Source organism: Lactuca serriola, chromosome 8 (assembly GCF_051521515.1).
Source record: "Lactuca serriola cultivar US96UC23 chromosome 8, Lser_US96UC23_V15, whole genome shotgun sequence".
In the NCBI taxonomy this organism is placed as follows: Eukaryota; Viridiplantae; Streptophyta; class Magnoliopsida; order Asterales; family Asteraceae; genus Lactuca; species Lactuca serriola.
The window spans coordinates 259,968,255-259,984,728 of NC_136415.1; positions in this window are offsets into that span (position 1 = coordinate 259,968,255).

The following is a 16,474-nucleotide window of genomic DNA, read 5'->3' on the forward strand; positions in this document are numbered from 1 at the left end:
TAGGACTGTCCTGCCTTGAATCTCATTTCGGGACATTCTGCGGACCAAGATTGGCAAGACTCTATCTGCTGAGCCCCCGTTGCTCAAGTCAGAAAAGCTTCGGTCGCCATCAAATGGCATAGACTGATCTTGTCCTTGGCTCCATGTTTCCAAGCATTCCACTCACTCAGGGTCGGGCCATGAAAAAGCCGAACGAGGGTTAGGAATTGGAAAGGGAGCTGCCCGGGGTAGGTTTTCAACCTCTGTTTTGGAGTTAGCATCATACGAAAGTCTTCGTCATGGTGATCATTCAAGGGGATAGGATGATCATTATCTGGTTCTTCTCCAACCCCACCAGCTATGACTTCATTCGGAAGATACTGGTTTGTCGAGGGGATGGAGTCCAGTTATGTTTTCTATGCGAGAATTTAGGGTAAGAGAATAATTATTAGACGAACTATCTAGATAATTATTTAGAAAACCTTCATTAGTTACATCACTATTTGTGAAGTGCATACCAGCTATGTGTAATCTAAACAGGATAGACCTTCGAATAAGTGACCTTAATTCCAAATTCACACAGAATAGGGGTAAGGCAAAATTATCACAGATTCTAAGTCTATAACATCCTAATTACATATAGCCTTAGAGTATCCACTTAGCAACTATCAACTTAGTAATGAAGACCCCGTTTTAATTCTCAAGTATAAAGTACTTATAGTAACAACAAATACACCTATAATATTTTAATTTTAATGTTATGTTCTATTGTTCTCATTGTGGTAGGGTTGGTAAGATTTTAGCATTGTTGCAACCACACAGTTAAACTTAGGCACATACTAGTCAACCCTCGGATAATATAGGTGATCAGGCTATATCTTCCCAGTTTTGACCATATATCTCTAAGCCCACTTGTGTTGCCCAACAATCGTAATTCTTTTGTACTGTCCTAGTGACACTGATTTTAGTATGAATGCAGCACGTATACTTACTTAAATATTTTACTATTTAAAGTATAAACTCTTGGTCAGAGTATTTTTAATCCCTTATGTATTTATAGTTAGTATATCTTTTATGGGTTGATATATTCAATTCACTATAAACAATGCTCTGATACCAATCTGTCACACCCCAAAACTAGGAACGGAGGAAACGTTCAGGGGCGGAGGACGTCATGTATAATATCAACAACAATGTAAAGTAGTAAACAAGCAACAACATCATCCATTGCATTAATAATATAATTATTATACAAATGTGTTATGTCAAATTTTGATAAACACTAAAGCATAAATCAAAATGAAAGATAAGTCTTGAACAAGCTCCATCTTCCTTTCTACTTGCATCGGTACCTATCTATGATAACCTGAGGATACAAGTAATTTTGAAAGCGAGTATCAGCTTTAAAGCTGGTGAGATCATAAGTATTTAGTGTCTTAATTTGTATGTGAAGTATTTGTATGTAAGAATTTGTAAGTCTATGTATTGTAAGTATTGAAAGTGTATATGAACTGTAAGTGTTTGAAAAACCCTAGAATCCCTATGATTCCTACTAGTATATGAAGGTGTCTTCTACCAAGACCTAACTATTCTGAATGTAGTCTTCTACCAAGACCTAACTGTTCTGAATGTAGTCTTCTACCAAGACCTAACTGTTCTGAATGTAGTATTCTACCAAGACCTAACTGTTCTAAATGTGTGTCTCTTGTAGGAGTATGTATTTTCCCAAGTATAACTATCATTATCCAAAAATATAGTTTCTACATTATTGTGCGTCATGTGAATGTTCACGAAGTGAATGTAATGGGAAAATGAAATAGTACTATGGTGTAGAGCTATAAGAACTACTATCGTACTAATTACCTTAAACCGGATTTATATTAAGGCATTATGTGATAAATTGCACCATACTATCGACTAGTAACAACGACATAATGAATGGTCGTAATAACAGAATGACGTTTGGCACCCGCAGACCTGTAGGTCCGGCTGTAGCTAGCAGCAAGGTGTAGGATTGTCAATCCAGTATAGATCTATACGCAAACTCACGCTCTCCCTCCAAGAGAATTCTGGATACAACTCGAGCCATGACATTTAAGTCATGCTCCGATTTAAATCACAATAATTAACGTATTCTTGTATATGTACTGTAATGAACGGTTCTAGCTGTAATGTAATGAACTGTTCTAGCTGTAATGTAATGAACTGTTCTAGCTGTAATGTACGTGCTCTCTACCTAGCAAGTATAGTAATGTAATCATTCTAGTATAGTTGTATATGTTCTCTTCCTAGTATAGTTGTATATGTTCTCTTCCTTGTATAGTTGTATATGTTCTCTTCCTAGTATAGTTGTATATGTTCTCTTCCTAGTATAGTTGTATATGTAATGTACTGTAATGTTCTAGAAAGTATTGACTCATGAATGAACTGACTCATTGTATGATATCGCGTTCTAGTAATTGTTCTAGTATCTTCCTAAACTACCCATATGGTAGTTTACTAGTAATCTATCTGGTAAGTATGGACATGGATGTATACCCTTGCTACCCAAGGGCATATGTTGAACTGGAAGGACCTTTTATGACTATATATGTACACATGATATATAACTAATATTTAAACGACTTTCGGACGAATACCCGATATCCCACCAGACCACATCTCAAGGCGCGAAAAGGAAATAGGGTGGATAGCATTCCTAAGTCTTTTAAACATTCCTTATATAACTATACATATAGAGGCATGCGATTTATAATAAAAAAACATAAATAAGTTTTGTAAGACATTTGAAACATAAATATTATTTCAAGAAAAGATCGACTTGATGTCAATCTATAAAACAATTTGAAGGCATAAGTTTGATAACACAGTTTAAGTATAAGAAAACATTTGTTTGAAACACAGTTGTAAATAAGTTTGAAAGGAAATGTACGGAGTAAGATGTACAGTGTAATAAGGAGTTTAAAACATATAAAATGTTTATAAAAATCATTTGAAGGAAACTGTTTGGTAAAACGGCTAATGAGTAGCCAAATCATTTGAATGTTGTATATTAATCACATGTGATTGATGTAATAAGTAATATAATCCTACTTAATCACATGTGATTGACATTATAAGTAGCATGATTCTACTTGTATCCCCCCATAAAACATTTAAAAATAGTTTAAAACATTAGTTAAGGGGTATGAAGTCACCTGCAGTAAGTGACTGGAATTGAACAGACTGTTATCGCACGGAAGGATCGGACAAGTGCTTGGTGTCAAGTGAAGACTTAGACACACACAATGATCCTAATTACATATGAAAACATATGTATATAAATAATTAGTGATTATAACACTAATTATACAAGTAATAACATTTAAGCGCGAGGAAAACACTTTTGGTCAAGTGCTAGGAGGCTAATGGGTTGCAACAAAGGACTGCAATGCCCCTAATGGGAGTTTAAGGTCTAATGACCATATTGATTGGAGTTTACGGCCCAGGGGAGTAAGCTCCTGGCCGTAAACTCTCAACCAAGGCTTGAAATGGTGCTTAGAATTACTACAACTCTAGTGGGAATTGTTTCAAGGCTATACAAGTGTTTAGGGTACCATATTAACTCCTTTGGGGAATTTACGGCCCATAGACCATATTCCCTTGGAGTTTACGGCCGTAAACTCCCTTGGGAGGGTGATTATGGTGCTTTCAAGTCTCTATAATAACTAGGAACAATTCTAGGCTTTTGTACTTGGCTTTAGAAGAGTTTATGGCACCATTTGGTACCATTTCATGGAGTTTACGGCCATAGAACCTTTTGGGCCGTAAACTCCCTCACTTTTGGAGTTCTAAGTGTTTTAGCTAGTCCATAATACATTTAGGTACATGCCCAAATTGTTTCTTGGCTCAAGGAAGGGTTTAGGGTGTCCTTTGACCCCTTTATAGGAGTTTACGGCCCAAGAACCACTCTTGGCCGTAAACTCTTCAATACTTGTGCTTTTCTTATGTTTTCTAGGTTCTAAACACATTAGTGTACATGTCTATAATGAAGCCTAAGCCTTTGGGGAAAGTAGGGCACATTTAAGCCCTTGAAATTGGTGTTTACGGTCCAAGAATCTCTTGGGCCGTAAACTCCTAAGGCTAAGTGTTCTTGATTGATTTCTAGTCTCAAATGTTCATACATATCATCCTAAGCTAGTTACCTAACAAGGAAATGGGACTAAATGGCCTTTAATCTTGATTTTGGAGTTTACTCCCCAAGAACGTTCTTGGGCGGTAAACTCCCGGATCTCATGTATTTGACATACAAACTATGTTAATAAGCATAAAACAAGTATTATAACACAACTAGAGAAGTGTACTCACGATTTGGGATGAAAACCCGAAGATCCGTGAGAGAGAATTTGGCTTTTCTCTAATTGGAATTCAACTAATGAACCATTTTGGTTCAGAATTCTATTTATAGTCCTGAGATTTTTGGCAGAAAATATTTCTATTCTCGAAATGAATTCTAATGTCTTAGAGTATTGGATTTATAGTGTTGCACAAAACCCTAGTGCAACCACTCTCCTAATATCTTCTTAAGTGTAAATCCTGAAAACTGCCAAACTTATACTCGAAATCCGAGTTTTCACTGTAACTGGTCTACTTCTATTGGCTTGATATGGTTTGTTCAGAATGGAGATTTCGGGTTGTCACATCATCCCCCTGTTAAAGGGAATTTCGTCCCGAAATTAGAATTTAGGCAAGGAAGTATGCACGAATGATCGAGTCGTGAGGAGAAAACTTCCTAATTGATTGGTTCTAGCGCACTTAAGTGAAATGGGGTTCTCGGTTGGAATCCCAACGAACCCTCACTAACTGGCGACGACGTTGCTTCGTCCGCTTGACCTCTCGGTTGAGGGTCACTACGGTTCTAATACGAAGGCGAGGATCTCAACGAGTGGTCTTGCAAGACTCCTAACGGAAAGGTATGGTTTCACGATCGAGATGCGAAGAGTAGAAAGTACGTTACTGAGTTCGCGGAGTAGGTCTAGTTTGTGTGAGGCACAGGACCGATTCTGATAAGAATCTCGGAGGTCCTGTCTATCTTGGATTTAGCTTTCCACGCTTTACGAAGCGTATTAAGCCATTCCCAGAGTGAGTTATCCTAAAGAACTTGGCTACTCACTTGGAATCTCAAAGGTTCCTTTTCTTGCGTAACTTCCCAGTCAAAGGCCACCCCTTGCTGGGTCAAAGTCGTACGAGTTTCTGTAGCTTGCGAGGAGTTCTGAATGAACTAAGGCGGTAGGTCGGTAAGACCTAGAATTTGGCGAAAGACTGTCGGCGTCTCTGGTGTCGATAAATGCTCAACGGTTTTGACAAATTGAAAGAGTGCTCATAATTTCTCACATTACTAACAGTGTGTCATAGAAATTTGACTCTTCAATTTCAAAACTCGTGCCTAGAGAACTTCACGAGAAGTTCCTCTGAAGGTAATGTTCCCATGGGTTCCTTCTTACTACAAGGGTAGATAAGTAAGTCATTACATGGAGAAATGACGAATTGATCCAAGTAAGAAAGACGTACCCTATTCATCTAGCTCATGATAACTATGGGCGTACTGGTCCTATCCGAAGGGTATCACTACGGACTCGAAGTGTCCGCATCGAATTCGGAAGATAGTCTTCCAGACATCCTTCCCTAACACATCGAACTGGTGATATTCGGATCTCAGGTCCATTCCTGGAAGTAATTCTTTCCTTGTGTTTGCTCAACCATTTCATCTATGCAGGGCAGAGATAACGATTTCTATGAAAATCTTCACGGAATCCTCTATAACCGAGGTACATACAATGCGATCCGTCGATCTCTGGAAGAATATGACTGGGGTTCTCTAGGGTGAGAAACCTAGTCTTCTAATTCTATTTCTGTGTAGCTCGCTAAGTTGTTTGTACTGTTCTGGTATCTCCGTGGGTGTTTAAACTATAGGGCGATCTGTTTTCGGGAGTCGTAGTGGGTTCTAAGTTTGTTCGCATGACGAAGCGATTACTCGTAGGCTTAGGCAGTTCTCCGTCCAGAAGTCCATTTTAGAATTCATACAGGGCTTCATGATCACAACCTCGTGTATAAGAGTCGTATATAATTAAGATTGAAAAGGTAGTCGAATAACTGATTCTTCCTTACCCTCACATCCCAATGAGGAAAGGAGTTAAGGCGAAATCATTAATTCTAAACCTGTAGAATCTTGATTATATATCACTCTTATGTATACATTCCTCAGTGATAGATCATCCGCATGAATTTCTGGATTGAACTTGACGTACTGCACGAGTGGTACTTCGGGGATTTCTTCGGAAAGAAAATAACTAAGAGGTACTCCTGGAATGAGTACTTCGGCGTTCTGATGTGACGGTTTCGCTGGAAAAGTGATTTAGAAGAAAGAGATGTATGTGTGAAGCTGTTTTCGTGAGGATCAAACTGGATCAATTCGTATGATAATGTCGAAATCATACTGAAACTTAAAGACATTAGATTAGAACATAAAACGTTTACAGACAATAACAACCGTGCAACCATGAACACAGTTACAGTACTTTAGATCTACCACAAGACTATTGCTGCGAATAAGATATACTACAAAAGACAAGTATACGCAGCACGAGACTCCCTAAACAGACAGGATCTCGCAAAAGGTAAGACTCTAGTTGCACTAGTTCTAGATAGTTTATAAGTCTGTTACAATGAAACGCCTAAATTACATTTAACGTGGTTCCTGAGCAGGCTCTCCTGCAGCTGTGATCCTAAGAATCCTCCCATCTGCACCAAAGTTCTTTGCTATCGGGCAATCTTTCTTGAAGTGCCCTGTCTCACCAGATTGGTGGCATGACTGGCTAGTACTAGCTTTAGTGATGGGATTTCGGTGTTTAGCCAATGTTATGTGGACACGAGTGCCTTCCTCGTTACTCCACCTTGAAAATTGCTTCTTAAATCGTTCTGCGCTATAACTCATCTTGTACGCAGGGTTAGTCCCGATGAAAGGGACTTGAGTGATGGGTCGTTTCGGTGCTCCATAGTCATGAGCATGATGCCCTATGTTTAGGCAATTGCAACACTGCATCTCATGGCAAGCCCCATGATGATGGAAACTACACCTATCACACTTCGGGAGGTTTCCCTCGTATGGCCTGCTCGGTACGGGGACGGTAGGGGTTTCCACTTGCTGCTGTTGTATAGCCAGCTTTTGAGATCTCTTGCGTTCTTTCCGGGTTTGACGCTTTCGTTTCTTTTTCTCTGCTTTTCGGCTTTGCGAGCCTGCGACTGTTACTGTTTGGCAACCTCCTGGATGGATACCACAATTGGAAACTTCATTCCCATCAGCAGCATTGACTGTGCTGATAACGCTACGGTGCGCAAGGACTGCGGTTACGGCAGCCACTACGGCAGCTGTAACTGCCGTTTGAAAGGTAGCGGCGTCCATAGGAAAAGCGGAGGTTTCGCGGTCCGACTAATTGCTTCCAGATGACGACATGATTCTGTTAACACGAAAGAATAAAGATTTTGTGAGCGATTCTGGTTGACCCTGATGTATTAGATTATTCATGAAAGGAGTAAAAGTACGTTCTCGAAAGTTTGACCTACATCCCTATGATGCAGTTCTAGCACCGAATGAAAGTATGTTCGCGAAGGTTTGACCTACATCCCTATGATGCAGTCCTAGTAACGGGTGGAAGTAAGTTCGTAGAATGGTCTCAAAACGTTCGTCGTTCGAGCTGAGGTATCGTGGGTTGGTGAATAACAAGATCCAACCACTGATAGAGACTTGGAAATGTCTCTGAATCTAACTTCCTATAGTCCAATGACTTGACTAAAGCATGATTCAGATAGACTCTAATGAAAGAATGATAAGAGTACTTGAATGAAGAATGACACAGAAGTTAGTCGGCTATCAATATCTTTGATATTCACGATGTAAAGATTTTGGAAAATGACCTTGTAAAGGTCTTACATCATATCCACAGAAGATAGTTCCTAACAGCATAAAGACCTAGCTAAAGTACTTACGGTACAGGATAATTTCATAGAAAATGCCACATCGGGCATAGACAGAAAACACGATTCCCTTTTTAATAAGGGAATAAAGTAAAGCATCTACTACTGGCGACGGTCATCCCTCTGGTGAACTCTCAGTTCAGCCAATTGACGTTCCATGTCAAGTAGGTGTCTTTCGTACACCCGCTGGCGTACTCGGAGCTCTAAGACTTCGGCTCGTTATTCAGCCAGCGCTTGCAGCAGGGTTTCATGGTTTCTCTCTGATCTCTCGTGAGCATCTTCTAGACGAACGGTGCGGAGGGTATGCATTCTAGCATAGGCGACTACTTCTGTAATCTGATGTAGGACTGTCCTGCCTTGAATCTCATTTCGGGACATTCTGCGGACCAAGATTGGCAAGACTCTATCTGCTGAGCCCCCGTTGCTCAAGTCAGAAAAGCTTCGGTCGCCATCAAATGGCATAGACTGATCTTGTCCTTGGCTCCATGTTTCCAAGCATTCCACTCACTCAGGGTCGGGCCATGAAAAAGCCGAACGAGGGTTAGGAATTGGAAAGGGAGCTGCCCGGGGTAGGTTTTCAACCTCTGTTTTGGAGTTAGCATCATACGAAAGTCTTCGTCATGGTGATCATTCAAGGGGATAGGATGATCATTATCTGGTTCTTCTCCAACCCCACCAGCTATGACTTCATTCGGAAGATACTGGTTTGTCGAGGGGATGGAGTCCAGTTATGTTTTCTATGCGAGAATTTAGGGTAAGAGAATAATTATTAGACGAACTATCTAGATAATTATTTAGAAAACCTTCATTAGTTACATCACTATTTGTGAAGTGCATACCAGCTATGTGTAATCTAAACAGGATAGACCTTCGAATAAGTGACCTTAATTCCAAATTCACACAGAATAGGGGTAAGGCAAAATTATCACAGATTCTAAGTCTATAACATCCTAATTACATATAGCCTTAGAGTATCCACTTAGCAACTATCAACTTAGTAATGAAGACCCCGTTTTAATTCTCAAGTATAAAGTACTTATAGTAACAACAAATACACCTATAATATTTTAATTTTAATGTTATGTTCTATTGTTCTCATTGTGGTAGGGTTGGTAAGATTTTAGCATTGTTGCAACCACACAGTTAAACTTAGGCACATACTAGTCAACCCTCGGATAATATAGGTGATCAGGCTATATCTTCCCAGTTTTGACCATATATCTCTAAGCCCACTTGTGTTGCCCAACAATCGTAATTCTTTTGTACTGTCCTAGTGACACTGATTTTAGTATGAATGCAGCACGTATACTTACTTAAATATTTTACTATTTAAAGTATAAACTCTTGGTCAGAGTATTTTTAATCCCTTATGTATTTATAGTTAGTATATCTTTTATGGGTTGATATATTCAATTCACTATAAACAATGCTCTGATACCAATCTGTCACACCCCAAGACTAGGAACGGCGGAAACATTCTGGGGCGGAGGACGTCATGTATAATATCAACAACAATGTAAAGTAGTAAACAAGCAACAACATCATCCATTGCATTAATAATATAATTATTATACAAATGTGTTATGTCAAATTTTGATAAACACTAAAGCATAAATCAAAATGAAAGATAAGTCTTGAACAAGCTCCATCTTCCTTTCTACTTGCATCGGTACTTGTCTATGATAACCTGAGGATACAAGTAATTTTGAAAGCGAGTATCAGCTTTAAAGCTGGTGAGATCATAAGTATTTAGTGTCTTAATTTGTATGTGAAGTATTTGTATGTAAGAATTTGTAAGTCTATGTATTGTAAGTATTGAAAGTGTATATGAACTGTAAGTGTTTGAAAAACCCTAGAATCCCTATGATTCCTACTAGTATATGAAGGTGTCTTCTACCAAGACCTAACTATTCTGAATGTAGTCTTCTACCAAGACCTAACTGTTCTGAATGTAGTCTTCTACCAAGACCTAACTGTTCTGAATGTAGTATTCTACCAAGACCTAACTGTTCTAAATGTGTGTCTCTTGTAGGAGTATGTATTTTCCCAAGTATAACTATCATTATCCAAAAATATAGTTTCTACATTATTGTGCGTCATGTGAATGTTCACGAAGTGAATGTAATGGGAAAATGAAATAGTACTATGGTGTAGAGCTATAAGAACTACTGCCGTACTAATTACCTTAAACCGGATTTATATTAAGGCATTATGTCATAAATTGCACCATACTATCGACTAGTAACAACGACATAATGAATGGTCGTAATAACAGAATGACGTTTGGCACCCGCAGACCTGCAGGTCCGGCTGTAGCTAGCAGCAAGGTGTAGGATTGTCAATCCGGTATAGATCTATACGCAAACTCACGCTCTCCCTCCAAGAGAATTCTGGATACAACTCGAGCCATGACATTTAAGTCATGCTCCGATTTAAATCACAATAATTAACGTATTCTTGTATATGTACTGTAATGAACGGTTCTAGCTGTAATGTAATGAACTGTTCTAGCTGTAATGTAATGAACTGTTCTAGCTGTAATGTACGTGCTCTCTACCTAGCAAGTATAGTAATGTAATCGTTCTAGTATAGTTGTATATGTTCTCTTCCTAGTATAGTTGTATATGTTCTCTTCCTTGTATAGTTGTATATGTTCTCTTCCTAGTATAGTTGTATATGTTCTCTTCCTAGTATAGTTGTATATGTAATGTACTGTAATGTTCTAGAAAGTATTGACTCATGAATGAACTGACTCATTGTATGATATCGCGTTCTAGTAATTGTTCTAGTATCTTCCTAAACTACCCATATGGTAGTTTACTAGTAATCTATCTGGTAAGTATGGACATGGATGTATACCCTTGCTACCCAAGGGCATATGTTGAACTGGAAGGACCTTTTATGACTATATATGTACACATGATATATAACTAATATTTAAACGACCTTCGGACGAATACCCGATATCCCACCAGACCACATCTCAAGGCGCGAAAAGGAAATAGGGTGGATAGCCTTCCTAAGTCTTTTAAACATTCCTTATATAACTATACATATAGAGGCATGCGATTTATAATAAAAAAACATAAATAAGTTTTGTAAGACATTTGAAACATAAATATTATTTCAAGAAAAGATCGACTTGATGTCAATCTATAAAACAATTTGAAGGCATAAGTTTGATAACACAGTTTAAGTATAAGAAAACATTTGTTTGAAACACAGTTGTAAATAAGTTTGAAAGGTAATGTACGGAGTAAGATGTACAGTGTAATAAGGAGTTTAAAACATATAAAATGTTTATAAAAATCATTTGAAGGAAACTGTTTGGTAAAACGGCTAATGAGTAGCCAAATCATTTGAATGTTGTATATTAATCACATGTGATTGATGTAATAAGTAATATAATCCTACTTAATCACATGTGATTGACATTATAAGTAGCATGATTCTACTTGTATCCCCCCATAAAACATTTAAAAATAGTTTAAAACATTAGTTAAGGGGTATGAAGTCACCTGCAGTAAGTGACTGGAATTGAACAGACTGTTATCGCACGGAAGGATCGGACAAGTGCTTGGTGTCAAGTGAAGACTTAGACACACACAATGATCCTAATTACATATGAAAACATATGTATATAAATAATTAGTGATTATAACACTAATTATACAAGTAATAACATTTAAGCGCGAGGAAAACACTTTTGGTCAAGTGCTAGGAGGCTAATGGGTTGCAACAAAGGACTGCAATGCCCCTAATGGGAGTTTAAGGTCTAATGACCATATTCATTGGAGTTTACGGCCCAGGGGAGTAAGCTCCTGGCCGTAAACTCTCAACCAAGGCTTGAAATGGTGCTTAGAATTACTACAACTCTAGTGGGAATTGTTTCAAGGCTATACAAGTGTTTAGGGTACCATATTAACTCCTTTGGGGAATTTACGGCCCATAGACCATATTCCCTTGGAGTTTACGGCCGTAAACTCCCTTGGGAGGGTGATTATGGTGCTTTCAAGTCTCTATAATAACTAGGAACAATTCTAGGCTTTTGTACTTGGCTTTAGAAGAGTTTATGGCACCATTTGGTACCATTTCATGGAGTTTACGGCCATAGAACCTTTTGGGCCGTAAACTCCCTCACTTTTGGAGTTCTAAGTGTTTTAGCTAGTCCATAATACATTTAGGTACATGCCCAAATTGTTTCTTGGCTCAAGGAATGGTTTAGGGTGTCCTTTGACCCCTTTATAGGAGTTTACGGCCCAAGAACCACTCTTGGCCGTAAACTCTTCAATACTTGTGCTTTTCTTATGTTTTCTAGGTTCTAAACACATTAGTGTACATGTCTATAATGAAGCCTAAGCCTTTGGGGAAAGTAGGGCACATTTAAGCCCTTGAAATTGGTGTTTACGGTCCAAGAATCTCTTGGGCCGTAAACTCCTAAGGCTAAGTGTTCTTGATTGATTTCTAGTCTCAAATGTTCATACATATCATCCTAAGCTAGTTACCTAACAAGGAAATGGGACTAAATGGCCTTTAATCTTGATTTTGGAGTTTACTCCCCAAGAACGTTCTTGGGCGGTAAACTCCCGGATCTCATGTATTTGACATACAAACTATGTTAATAAGCATAAAACAAGTATTATAACACAACTAGAGAAGTGTACTCACGATTTGGGATGAAAACCCGAAGATCCGTGAGAGAGAATTTGGCTTTTCTCTAATTGGAATTCAACTAATGACCCATTTTGGTTCAGAATTCTATTTATAGTCCTGAGATTTTTGGCAGAAAATATTTCTATTCTCGGAATGAATTCTAATGTCTTAGAGTATTGGATTTATAGTGTTGCACAAAACCCTAGTGCAACCACTCTCCTAATATCTTCTTAAGTGTAAATCCTGAAAACTGCCAAACTTATACTCGAAATCTGAGTTTTCACTGTAACTGGTCTACTTCTATTGGCTTGACATGGTTTGTTCAGAATGGAGATTTCGGGTTGTCACAAATAATATGATTCCATATTAATATATTATAACTTATAATATATTAATATAAATCATAAATATACTATTCTCAAAAGACTATCCATATAAATTGTGTCGGTGAAGTGCAACCCAAATGGACCATGCTGAGTCGGGTCAAGTACATACCAAATATAGTTATGGACTTAGACATTAATCCAACAGTCTCCCACTTGGATAAGTCTAAAACTATTATTGAGTATGACTTCAAAACCTAACTGGAAATCGTAACTCTTAAAGTCGCTGTTGAACTTTGATCTTGTTAACGAACTTGTCCATTAGATAAGGGATCATATATTCCTCCATTCTAGATATCATATGGACTGAGACATGGATTATAATCATTCTCTCTGTCCATTTGTTGTTTCCTGATTTCCGATTCATGACGACTGACTGATTGAACAAATCAAATCAGTCCTGGCTTGGCCAAGCACTCACATGTGTCATCATTAAATCATCGAGGGGCCCACAAATATCGCTTTTATCCTGAAGGTAATAGGAATGGATAAACTTCGACTCATATGGCTTGTTCTACTACTTGTTGAGTCATACACAAAGGCACGTTTTATAACACCGAGTTACCGAATGCGTTTTCGTGCAATCAATGTACAACCAACTCATAGTAACAACTCATATCTATAGGTTTGAAGAATATAGGATATTATCGTCTCATGATCACTCGTGATAAAATCCATGAAGTGATTCAAATGAGCGTGGGTTGAATCCAATACTCAGAACTTATGAGCACAAATGAGTGTTGTAGCACAACTTTGTCCACCAACTTGGACCTCTACAAGCCAACCCATGACAGTCTTGATTCATATCTACTTCCAACATATGACCGACTGTGGGTGGTTTGAATAACTTAGTCATTCCAGAACAATAACCTAGTTTATTCTGGAAGTCAAAACATGCAAAGTGAAACACAAGAATAAATGAATCAAATATCGTATCAAACCCTATGAATATAAATAAACACTTTTATTTATCACCATACTGATTACTCATTATTCATTGTTTCGGTTTTATCAAATTTATACTTGAATTTAAAACAATAGTTGTCCCATGCTCCAAGCATGTACACTATGTTTTCTAAACACTAGACATGCCATACACAAAGTATGCATACTATGTTTGTCTATGATCTTTACTTTGTGCAATAGATCAATTGAGCATAACTCCAATGATCATCTTTTCACAGTCCCAAACCCTTACTGCAAATGCAAGAATTCCAAATTCATGCCATTTACTGAAATCTGTTAGATTCTAAACTTATATGCGTTGATCCTTTTGTAATGATTATGCACAAATTCAACAAGACTTGGCAACAATTATTATAGAGTATTCCAACGGAGATCAACTCCTTGGAAGCATCCTTCTTGCATTAAGTTTCCTAATCTTACAGATTGAATACTTTCTAACTTTGAACCATTTCCATATTCCATTTTGACTATCACTTCCGAACAAGAGTTGCCTCTTTTCAGACTATGTTAATATGGTCCTTCCAAAGTCAACACTATACTTCCAATTTTCCTTGAGCAACCAATCCTTGGTAAACCTTAGATTGTCCACAAAAATTGCTTAATCATTTTAGTCATATCCAATTCTAGACCTTTTCCTTTCTTAATGCCCCATGCATTTGGAAAATTTTAGAAAGGATGAATATAGCACATGTAATCGATCCTATATCCGAAGCATATGGGACACGATTCATGATGTCTCACATAAAGACTAAACCAGTCTTTTGCTATAATATTTCCATTTGTATTTGCCAAGTTCTCATAATTCAGATTATGAAAAGGGATGCCGTAATCATAATCGAATTTTAGAACGCAAATAATGAACCCATACATTGAATTTCCTTATGTTGAGCCATTCCAACATGAGATTCATATATATATATATATATATATTCTTGACTAAATACGATTAAGACCTCAATCTAAGCATTTAGATTTGAGATGAAGTATAATTTCCTCTCCCTTAATTATGGCAAAACAACTTTTCCCAATTGAGACCTTTTGTTTTCTATAATTAACATTGCTAACTTGCAACCTTTATCATGCTCCCAATAACATGATGATTAATAGCATAAGACTTATGCTCCCACTAGCTTCGACATGTACCCAAAACTCAACTGGACTTCTAGAAATCAACACTTTATTGACTTTCTTCCCAAAGTTCAGATTTTTGATACTAGATTGACTTGATAAGACTTTATCAATATCATACACCTCTCTTAGATAGCTCACATGTGTGTCTAAACAATTTCAAAACTATGAAAAAGGATGCCGTAATCATAGTCTAAATTGTTTAGACCTTTTGCCATTTCTCATAAGTCAGCGTTAGTGTGTCGGTTAACCACGCACGCTCCACTAACGACTTTGAGCACTGCAAATATCACAATTGCTATCTACTTAAAATCTACTTAGTGAAAGAGTTTCCTTACCATCATTTTTCATGAATCGAAGAGAAACCTTATGACACTTAGATTTTATGGTGTAAGTGTTCCTATCCATGTGAATTTGTCAAAACCATAATCACAGGACTAGGTTGGTGACAAATCCTAACTCATATGGATTGAACTTGTGTAATCTTAACTTCTTGCCACCTGGCAGCTCAAGGGCCTGCCATTGCTTCCAAGTTGTTGTGCAACCAATTGAGAACTCTAAGAACTCATATGCAAAGCCAACTTTAATTGGAATGGGCACATAATATGTCAACACGATAGGTTATAAACCTCAAGTCGTGTGCTACTGAAGAACTTCAGGTTTTATTCTTCATTAGTTCTTGAGACTTTCAAGTACCTTTAAGACTCCCACTGTCCTCTTGACATATAAGACTCTCTTGTCAACTATTCAAGAGGTAGTGTGGATTCTAATCAAGACAAACACTGTAACACCGTGAATTTCAAAATAATTTTTCACAATTTATAAAAACATTTCGCATTAACTTTTCATGAAAAACATCGAGTTTAAATCTCAATTCACATTATACAAAATCCCAAGATCAATGTATATCAAAAATCCCATGCGTGTGTACAGATCAAGCCGGCGCCTTCCCACGGTCATCGCTAGTACCTGAAACAACAACACTAACACTGTAAGCACAAAGCTTAGTGAGTTCCCCAAAGTACCACAAACATATCACATATATTAGCCACTCGAGGCTATAACTCTATGGGTCCGTGCACCCAAGCTCTGTGAACCCTCAGGTTCTAACTCTGGGAACCTCCCAGTTCCAACTCTATAAACATGCACAACATAAATCACATAGACATCATGCAGTACAACACATAGCATACACATAACATACACATACTCTGACACATAACTCTGATTACCTACTCAAGGTAAAGTATAATGAGAAGACTCACCTCGCGTATCTCGACGACTCACCAATCCTAGAAATCCCTCGTGCTCGATCCTTCGAGCTATACTCCTCCTATGACATCATATGTCTC